The following is a 10,873-nucleotide window of genomic DNA, read 5'->3' on the forward strand; positions in this document are numbered from 1 at the left end:
CTCATTTGAACGATGTGCGGTCCATTGACAACAAGTAGCCGGTATAGGACACCCCGGTTTCAAAAACACTTGGACGAAGTGCCGCGATCGTAGATACCCGATGCATATGATCCGGCCCGACGAGTCCAATGGCGGTCGACTATGAAGTGGAAAGAAAGTCTCACTTAGTCCAAACCTCGTCAAATCGATGCATACAATATCATATGCACTTGCTATTAGATGACCCATATCGGGGAATGACATCCACTTCGAGACCGGAGCGATACCGGTATGTGATGGAACAAGTGAATCATGAACTTTCGCAAACTTTTCTTGATTTTCATATAGTCGGCCGTAGATGTCCCGATACGAAGTCAACTCCGCAATAAGTTCCTGTCGGACTAAAGTGTGATTATTTTCCCCTTTACCGAGCAAACCCGCAACGGCCCGATATCCACAATTATCGTCGCCTCCAACATCAACGATGTTATCGATATATTTGTGCATAAAAAGTGGCATCTCATCAATGTAGACAATGGGTGATTTTTTTATCGGCGGTGTGCGAGGTGGCTTCGAAATACGGGCACCTTTGTTACCACTACACTTGGACTTAGGTGTCTCATGAATTTCCGGGAACGATGCATCAACATGTTCAAAGTAGGAAGGAGATCGTTTTGTTGACATGTCATCTTGTGTAATTTTGGACTTTTTCGGTGCACCTTTCGTCTTAACCGGTTGAGATGGCGGTTTCAAATCGGTGGTCTCCGGAAATGCGATCTTTCGCAATTGTTCTTTTATATGCATTTTTGTTATGTCGTCCGCTTTAGCAAACTTCTCCATTATCACTTCCAACTCGTCGGAGATGGTGATTTTGGAGTCATTTTCTTTCGGCGGGTCAAAATCATCAAAACGAAGTTTCTTCCAATGGTCGGCTACCTCATCCATGCGTATGGGTGAATTCAACTTTTTCTTTTTTGCAAGTATACAAGCACATGGAAGGCCGTATGTCTTTCTAATGGTGCACCCACATAATGAACTATCCGTCCCCGTGGTCTCCGACCGCTTAGCTTCATGAAACAAAAAATTCAAACCCGTTCGAGATATGTTGTAAATCAATTGGGAGAATAGAATTTGGCCCTTATACCGGTGTTTCATAACCGTCTTGCTCCGACCGAACGATGTTTGAATTTCATTGTGTTGATTTTGGAGCATTTGGTTGACGGTGTCCCATCCCCGACACAAATCTCCCTTGCTATCACCCAACCACCTCTTGAAGACCGCATGTGCGGATTCAACTCGGTTAGTCGTGGTGCAACCAAGATGTCTAACCCGATTTGTCCAAGCGCACACGACTTTTTCTCTAACTTTGTCAAGAATGGTGGATTCGACGTAATGACAAAAAGTTTTAATGGAACCACACAAAGACCTAAAGTGTACCAATTTCTTGGTATACACCTCTTCGGAGTATGCATCCAAAATTTCCCTCAATGCCGCCATTATCCTATCAACCACAACACCGGCTTTGACAACTTTACGATTTTCATCCGGTCTATCTTTTGTCCCAACCGTGGGTTTCAACTTGCTTCTCACGTTGCAAGTTATGTGATACCGGGAAAGTAAAGCGGTAGATGTCGGGAAGACGGTATCGACCGCATTCATCAAAGCATTGTCCCGATCGATGACAATGACGTTTGGCATAACCTCTTGATCAACTAACAAAGACTTGCAAATTCCCAAGGCCCACGTAAAGTTGTCTTCTTTTTCACACTTCAAAAAAGCAAACCCCACCGAATAAGTCTTGTCCGTCGAGGTCACACCGACTATCTCTAGAAGCGGAAGCCTATATTTGTTTGTCTTGTACGTCGAATCCATGACTAGAACGGTTGGAAATGTGTTGAATAATTTGATACTTTCGGGATGAGTCCAAAAAATATCACGCACCGTAACTTTATCCTCGGAGGTTCGGAAGCTTGAAACATATTTGTTATCGCCTAGTAGTTTCAAAAGTTGTTGCATTTCCGACCGAGGGCCCATATTCAATACTTTGAGATTGTGCCATTCATTGTAAACTTGCTTGATATTTGAAACGCTATCCGGATTCTTACGCTTCAAATTGGCAAGTATGTTGCGAGGCGCCACTTTGACTATCGTTAGGTCCGATATCACATTCCTCTCTTCGCGGGACAAACGACACGCCATTGGATGTCCGTGTAACTTGACATCCAAGGCATGATTATGAATTCCACAAATTACGGTTAACCGCCACAAATCATCAACCCTCCGAGTAGCACGCAACTTAAACAGACACCCGCACTTTCTCGATCCCGTGTCCTCGTGTTTTAGCACCCGGTTTGATTGTACATAACTACCACCCCGTTCGCAATTCAAAACAAAGAAAGCTTTCCGCCTACTATTTCCGTTGTCCGACCTTAAAATAACAATTCCAAATCCATGTTTGTTAGCTTCCTTCCGAACCCAATCAATCAATTGTTCGCGACTACCGAAGCTCCGATCATTTGTAAAATGTTGCCGAACATCGACAACATTGATCATAGGAGTAACGTCAATAATTGGATCGTTATTAACGTTGACAATTTCCGGAACTAATACTCCATCGTCTTGCACAATGTTGTCCGGATGCACCATACCTAACAAATGAATAAATTAGCAAAATTGGCCAAAACTGTTTTTTTTAACTGCCAGGGCATATTTCGGAAGTTCATTTCCGAAATTTATTAGGTAATATATTTCGGAAATGAACTTCCGAACCATATCAGTTTCAGCATAAAATTTATCAATCAATGTAGTGAAATAGGGGATGAAATGAGTGATGTTTACCTGAAATTGTAGCTTTCTATGCTCCCTTTAACGTGATCAACGGTTTGAAACTTGATTTTAGGGCGAAAAATGGATGGAGATTGATTGGGTTTTGGAGAGGGTTTTGAGATGTTTTGGAGAAAAATGATGAAATAGTGAAGGAGGGAAATTTGTATATGCAGGAATATTTTCGGAAATGAACTTCCGAAAATATTCACGTTTTTAAATTTTTTTAACTTCGGAGATGTATCTCCGGAAACACCACTTTTTTGGTGTTTTCGGAGATGCATTTCCGAAGTTAAAAAAAATTCAAAAAAAAATAACTTCGGAGATGAATCTCCGAAGCAGGGGCAGTTTTGGTTTTTCGCTGGGGGTGACCCCCATAGGGAGGTGGGTAAAGAAATTTTCATTTTTTATTAGGATAGTAGTTTCCAGACTAAAATTTCATTTCCTATATATATTTTCAATTATAAATTAATGAAAGTTGGGTACAGTGTATAAATTTTTTGTAAACTTGGATATTCCGAATAAAAAAATTAAAGTTATGTATAAATTAAATAAATAATAGACTCTATAATAAAGTTGTCAAATTTATCTCGCGCTTGTGTAATTGGTGTTGAGAATTCTTATTTCTCCATCTAATATATCTAATATATCTTGTTTAAAAAAAAACAAACCAACCAATGTATAAGTTATATGCACATACATTTTAATTTTTTTTTTAAAAATAGAATATTATCTATTTTCTCGGTTGAACTGACAACCGAGAAAAAAGTATTGATCAACCCCTCTCCTTTTGAATATTAACAATTAAATTTTAAAAACAATTATTTATTTTATTTAATATCAATTCCATTATTTAGGCCGACAACCGAGGAAAAAAACTTTTAGGAAACACATCTTCGAATCTCAAAATTGTCCTTTACTACTTTTTTTATGATTTATTCTCTTGGTTTAGCTAACAATCGAGGAATTTTTTTGACTAATCGTCCTTTTAAATTCCAGTAAGCAGGGTCGTCTCAATCATTATTAAGACTTAAAGCAAATTCTAAGAACTAAGCCTTTATAAAATTAATTTTTTATATAAATAATTTAAATAAATTGTATTTCTCAAGTATTTTGAGATACAAAATTGTTTATTAAATTATTATAATTGATTTTTTTATGAAATTTCTTTTTTAAAAGCTAATAAAGTCAACACTTTTAATTTTTTTCGAGAAATTATTAATCTTAGATAGAATTTTATTAATTTTAATTTTGAAAAATTTGGTTCTCCAGAAACAACATTTACAGGGATTGTTAAATTACTCTATAAACAATTTACGCATTTGGAAAGAATCAATTTTTTCTACCTAAGTATGTCAATTAATGTATCATTTTCTACATGTATAGTTTCTTTTAAAATATATATTATGTAAATAAATTGAATCCATCAATATGTTATAATGAACTTTCAAGATTAAGACACCATTAATTTCAACTTTTCATTATCAAATGACTTTATTTTCTCAATGCTAAAAACAAATCCAAAAAATATCATTATGTTATGAATAAATATTATTGTGGATGTCCATATATATTTTTATCTTTCATCTTCATATTTCCTATTAAGTGGTATAGTAAGGTTATGATTTTTCACCTTTCTAATGTCCTATAAATAGAGACCACTTTGCAATGTAAAGCTATCTACTTGAAATATGATAATACAATATTATTTTTTCTCTTCTTTTCTCTCATTTATCTCTCCTTCATCTATATTGTTTTGGTTAATTTCATAACACGTTATCAGCACGAAGCTCTATCAAACTTGAAAAATTTTTTGAAGCTCTAACTGTTATAGGTAATATAAGTTAATTATTTTATTATTTTACTTTCTCATTATCCGTATTGAATTTTGACATTATATCTTATTAAATTATCAATAATCTCTAAAGGATTACAAAACAACGTGTTTGTTATATAGTTCCTGAAGAACTTATCAAATATCCATTAAAGATAGTATTAAGTTTGTTATATAGTTCTTGAAGAACATATAAAATATCCTAGAAGGATATTATTGAGTTTGATATATAATTCCTGAAGAACTATAAAAAAAATGTTGATTGTGATTGAGTTCCTGAAGAACTACACACACAAAAAAACTTTTTATCACTACGAAGATCATTTGTGATATATAATTCCCTAAGAGTTAAAGTTTTAAAATAAGGATTTCTCACACCTTAAAATATTGTATCTATAATATTAGAAGAATTTCATCATGATATTAGTGAATCCCAGAAGGATTGCATCTATACTAATAACATATCCCTGAAGGATTACACAAAGAATAATTTTTCTTGAGCGTTGTTTATGGAAATAGTTAGTGATGTGATATTTGTAGAACTAAAGATTAATATTAAACTATCTTTCAATTATTTTTCAAAGATTGAGCTTAATCGATTATTGTGTTTATAAAAATTGATGAATTCCAGAAGAATTCAACTTTCAATCACCTTTAAAAGGCCGCATCTATAATATTATTGAATCCTAGAAGGATTGTATCAATTATGTTAAAAACTAACAAAATGATTGCTTCAATAATATTATCGAATTCTAAAATGATTGAATCAATAATATTGAAGTATCCTAGAAGGATGATTTTGAGGTATGATTTTGAGGATGATCTTCATGCATCCCAAAAATATTGCAAGAGTAACACAAATAATTTTAACGCATCCCGGCAGGATGGTTATATGTTTTTGATCATTATTTATAACAAATTATTTATATAGTTACTGAAGATCTTATCAAACATCCTTGAAGGATAGTAAAACAACATAATTATATGATGATATAATTTTGATGATATGATTTTGTATAATTTTGATAATTATATGATAATATGTTCATATGCGTGTGTATGATTAAAATTATTAATCATGGGATACTATCATATTGGTTTTGAATATATTGTCAATCATTACACAAGTTAGATATAGTTCTTGATGCTCCAAAATTAGGATGATCAGTGTTTAATTTATGTACTCAATTGTAATACCTCATATTAAACAAAGTCTTGCTGATACAATTTCTTTATTCATATTATTTCTAAATATTGATATTTTACCAAGAGAATTAAGACATTGCAATCTATTAAAGAATATATCAATAGTCTAAACACTACAGGAAAAAAGGCCTCCTGCCACGCCCAGAAAACCGAGGCTATATGCAAAATAACCGTGGCGCCACGGTTTGGCCACGGAAATCCAACTGTGGAGTATACGGCCGTGGCCTAAAGTAAAGTCCACGGTTTTTTGATATAGACCACGCCTTTTTTACAACCGTGGCTTTTTTAGGCCACGTTTTAGGTAGCTTGATTAAGGTCGCGGTTTATATTTGCCATGATTACAGAACTGTGGCCATATGATAAAGCCACAGTTTCACGTTTAACGTTTAATTAACATACAGTTTTGGTTCAAGATATAGCCACGGTTTGGTTATGACCACAAATGTAAAACCGTGGTTATATGTTATGCATTCTAAACCATTAATCTTGCCACAGTTTATTTCTGTATCATATTATATATATATATATATATATATATATATATATATATATATATATATATATATATATATATATATATATGCACATGTATTAATAATCAAAAACCAATAATTATTACCAGCTGCATCAAATGATACAAATATTTTAATATTTTGTTCAATGATTGAAAATACATGTTAACCTAGCTAGCTGCCATATAGTTCTCAAACAGAAAACTGAATCCACAATAACAGAACCTATGCATCTAAAACTAACTTCCCAAATTATAAATCCCTAAGCTATCTACCATTACTTCTCAAACATTTATTATCACACTTCTTTTCTTCAGCAGCTACTGCATTCTCTTCCAAGACTCATTTTCTTGCAAACAACAGAAGAAAAAGTTCAAGCTTACTCATATTGAGAAGAAAGCCTTCAACAGCCCTGCACTTGATAGAAAAAAACATAAACCAAAGTCAGAACCTACACTTGCTTAAGACAGAAAATCAGAATGAAGGCACATTAAAATTCATCCAGCCAACCATAACAACACAATGCACATCAAACAAAAATCAACTCCCTGCACACAACCACTCAGCAGCCCACAAATCATATTCAAAAGAAGAAGAAAAGAGGTTAACTTTAACTGTTTTTTTAGTCTTAACAGAATTTAAAATTTCCCTTCATAACTCTGCATAACAGTTCTATAATAACAGTTTAACTTCTAAACTAACTTCACTAATAGAATTCAAACTATATCTAACATCAACACCATTTATCATACATTTAGCATTGATGTTATTTTCCCAACACCATTTATTCCTCCTCTCCCGAGGCAGAGCCTCCCATTCTTTGTACACAGAGAGAAGAGTAAAAAGGTCACCATCAGAATGGCAAAATTAAGATTACATGACAAAATAATCAAAGTACAACCCAAACAATAAGCAAAGTGTTGATGTCCCAACTTTAACATATTTCAAAGATATTGAGGTTAATATAACTATAGTTACCATTGAGTGGAAAAACAATACCTCAATCACCATAACATATTATTTCAAGAACCTTGATTCTTCCCATTGGTAGTAGCTTTTCTGCAAAACAGCAAATGCATAAAAAAAATTAGTAGAAAATCTAACACTATGACAGAGGGCACTATCAATATGACTCAATTTTGTGGAATCCAAAGTAATGGCTCCATGAAACAGATTCACCAAATCCTTTAACATCAATGTTAATAACAACATTGTACAAAGATTGCTTCCCCATTCCATTGGGCCACCATAAATCAGGCTTGTAGAAAAAGAGCTGCCCATTCAGACAACTTGAAAGTAAGTATTAAAACTTAAACCCCAAGTTATGCAAGTTAACATGATCAATAGTAAGACGAGGATACAAAATGTTGTCAATCCTGGATTACACATTTTCTTAACTTAGGGAAACAAATGAAAGAAATATGGCATACGAGTTCTTCTCATGTATTAAAAGCCAGATGCATTTAGATAGTGGATCGAGGTCTTTAACAGAATAAATGGTGTCACTGACCTCGGGAAATGTATATTGCATTCGTGATTTTGCTGGAACCGAAACATTTTGCGTTTGAAGCTGCTCTACCAAGTGAATGCTCCCCTCAAGTTCTGTTGTGACATGGATACTCAAAGAGCATTCAGCAGCTCAGGAGCTTCGATTTTCCAACTCAGTAGTTGCATGTAGATATACTCTCTTATAATTGTCAAAAAATGACGACACCAAGTGGGGATCAATTATTTTTACTGGCTGCACCAAACACAGAAACCAGAATCATCGTACCAAAGGGTTGCTGGAAGTATCATCAATTATAGTTCAGGCGACTTACCCCAGTAACAGAAATGGAAACTTCATCCCAAATTCATGTATTCCTATCTCTGCAATCAAATCAATACTTGCGTAAGTTTCCTTATATTAGAATGATTAGGAGATTACTAGTATGTTACCACACAATTTATAGCAATGTTACCTTATAGATCAGAACCATCACAGTACCTATTTAAAGCTTTTGGAGCTCGATAAAGAACCTTTTTGTAGAGTCCCAATGTTGCATGACTACAAGAAGAAAAGGAGACAGAAAACTGAGCTTGGACCATTAATCATCAAGTTTTTTACAAGACAAAAACTACATATCATCAAACTTGGACAGAAAGAAGACGTCAATACTATAGCTTCAATTACATGGATCAAAAGCTATATTTACAATTAAACAAGATGAAATAAAAGAAGAAAAGATGAAGATTTAGTTAAGCAGTACTAACTGAACAAGCTGAGAAAGTAATTTTATTTCCAGTTTCTGACCAACAGCCTCCATTGTTCACATCTTGCAGGTCCAAAAGCTGTCATATGGGAAGAGTAAACATATCATCAACAACATGGAAACTTGCTTATCATTTTGATTACAGATAACAAGCCGGTGACTGCAGTGAATAATGATCCGAAACCAGAATATATATTTTCATATTTGAAAAATAAAATGAAGATGAAACTTTAATATATTCTAGAAGGAATACCTTCACATGTTGTATAACCATCACCCTTATATTGAACACCTTCCACAATAGGACACTCACAAACTCTTACATTGCCCTTCTATATAGATGCACTAACGTACATTAGGGCCATATTTCAGTTGTTTCCTCCATCAATCTCAGATGAGTTAAGAACATGTTTCAGAAAACTAAATTGAAACCAAATAACTTTGTATCAATGCATATATAATACAAAATTAAAGAAAGAGAACAAATTTCATTGATCAATATGCTTGGCAAGGAGTTGATCCACGTTCAAGTGTGCTGCAAAAACCTTCAACGATGCTACCATGAATACAAGCCTACACCACTGATTAGATTACATACACATATAATTATTAAGTATAGAATTAATTATGAGTATTAGGTCTTGTTGTCAAAGTAAAGTCATCTTCTAACTTGCTAACAATATCCAATACATAATCATTCAATAGTAAAATCAAATAAAAACCATCATGAGAAAAAGATCACACAAGTCAATTAAATTCAAACAAATAAATCATAGTAAAGAAACTTACTTTCAATGATATGAAACCAAGCTTTCATTGTAATAAGGGCTACCAAACGGCCAAAGTATATCCGTACTCTCTATTTTGTTATATCTCCAGTTATAGAGAATTGAATTCTTTGGATTTGTCAATAATAGAGTATTTCTCTTCTCAAATAAGCATAATGGCAGCAACTTAATCTGCCGGATACAAAAGTTATCATATATTTGAAGATCATGATATCTAATTTTAAAGAATTGTGTCCAAGACTCTTCAACTCCAAATTCCTTCATTTGCCAAATTACAAAATGAGTTTTTCGGAAATCATGAGAAAAACAAAGACAGTCCTTTAACTTACTTAAATGTGGTACAACAAATGGCACTTCATTGAAACCTTGAGGAAGAGACAACCGAGGATGCCAGCCTTTATTATCTGTTTTTGTTGCCGATTGGTTCCACAAAGTATAGGTCACTGTTCTGCATTCAAGTTCACCTTCAAGGCCGTGCAGCTATCAAAATAGCACAAAAACAGAAATATATAATAAGATTTATAGTATTATAATCAATAGAAGAGCAAACTAACCCTCGAATAGTTATTGCACATTATTTCACTAAGGTCACTTGGGAATAAAGCAAAAACAATAATATAGGATTGAAGAACACATCCGCTGACAGACAAATGTAGATAATGAGAAAAAATATATCAATACTTACTGCAAGCAATGTCTGCACTAGATCGTTGACAATAATTACCTACTAGAATTATGCTACAAAAGGGAAAATAGGAATACAAATACTCCTATTGCTGATAATTAATTTTCTCAATATGTTTTGAAACAGTTTTTCATCAAAAGAAATTCACAAACTAGTAAATTAGAGACATATCATCCCATGACTTATTAATGTTTTGAAAACGCAACATCAAACTCATTCCGCTTCAAAGCGTGAAAACGCAAGGGAAAATATCACGGGATGCAAAGCATGTAAAAACCAACACAAAACTATTTGATAGGGTTTGCAAATCTCAAAAATTTAAAGACACAAATTAGGGTTTCGATGCATACCAGCAGTGACGAATCTACGATTGTACTGCAAGCGCTTGTGGGCACGACCATGGGACTTCTTCTTCTTGTCCTATTTGGCCTCTCACCTTACCGGCACGAGCGAGTGATCCGTGAACCTTACCTGAAAATTTGATTCCATAAATCGATGATTGTGATAACGAATTCTCTACTGAATCCTCTCTTTAATCGCAGTCGTTGGAGAGATCTTAGTGAAGCGGAGAGTGCTTTCACAATGGCGTGAGGTGTGAGAGAGATTTGTGGTTAGGGATTTGAAGCAACACACAACGGCGAGAGGTGTGAGAGAAATTTGTGGTTAGGGTGAGAGAAATTTGTGGTGAGAAGAGACGTGAGGTGTGAGAGAGATTTTAGGGTTTGGAAAATCTGAAGAAAGGAACTGATTCGGTGGAGGAGGTGAAAGATGTATTTACCTTTTCAATTCTTTTT

General features: G+C 34.1%; 1 long non-coding RNA gene across 1 annotated transcript; it reads right to left on the bottom strand.

The window, feature by feature from the left end:
* Positions 1–8,115: 8,115 nt before the first annotated feature.
* Positions 8,116–8,942, bottom strand: LOC131612907 (uncharacterized). The gene is made up of 4 exons (XR_009287497.1): positions 8,860–8,942; positions 8,608–8,685; positions 8,316–8,401; positions 8,116–8,223 (listed from the first exon to the last, which is right to left on the bottom strand). It is a non-coding gene; the product is annotated as an uncharacterized LOC131612907 (long non-coding RNA).
* Between the last annotated feature and the right edge of the window lie 1,931 nt (positions 8,943–10,873).

Source organism: Vicia villosa, linkage group LG6 (assembly GCF_029867415.1).
Source record: "Vicia villosa cultivar HV-30 ecotype Madison, WI linkage group LG6, Vvil1.0, whole genome shotgun sequence".
NCBI lineage: Eukaryota > Viridiplantae > Streptophyta > Magnoliopsida > Fabales > Fabaceae > Vicia > Vicia villosa.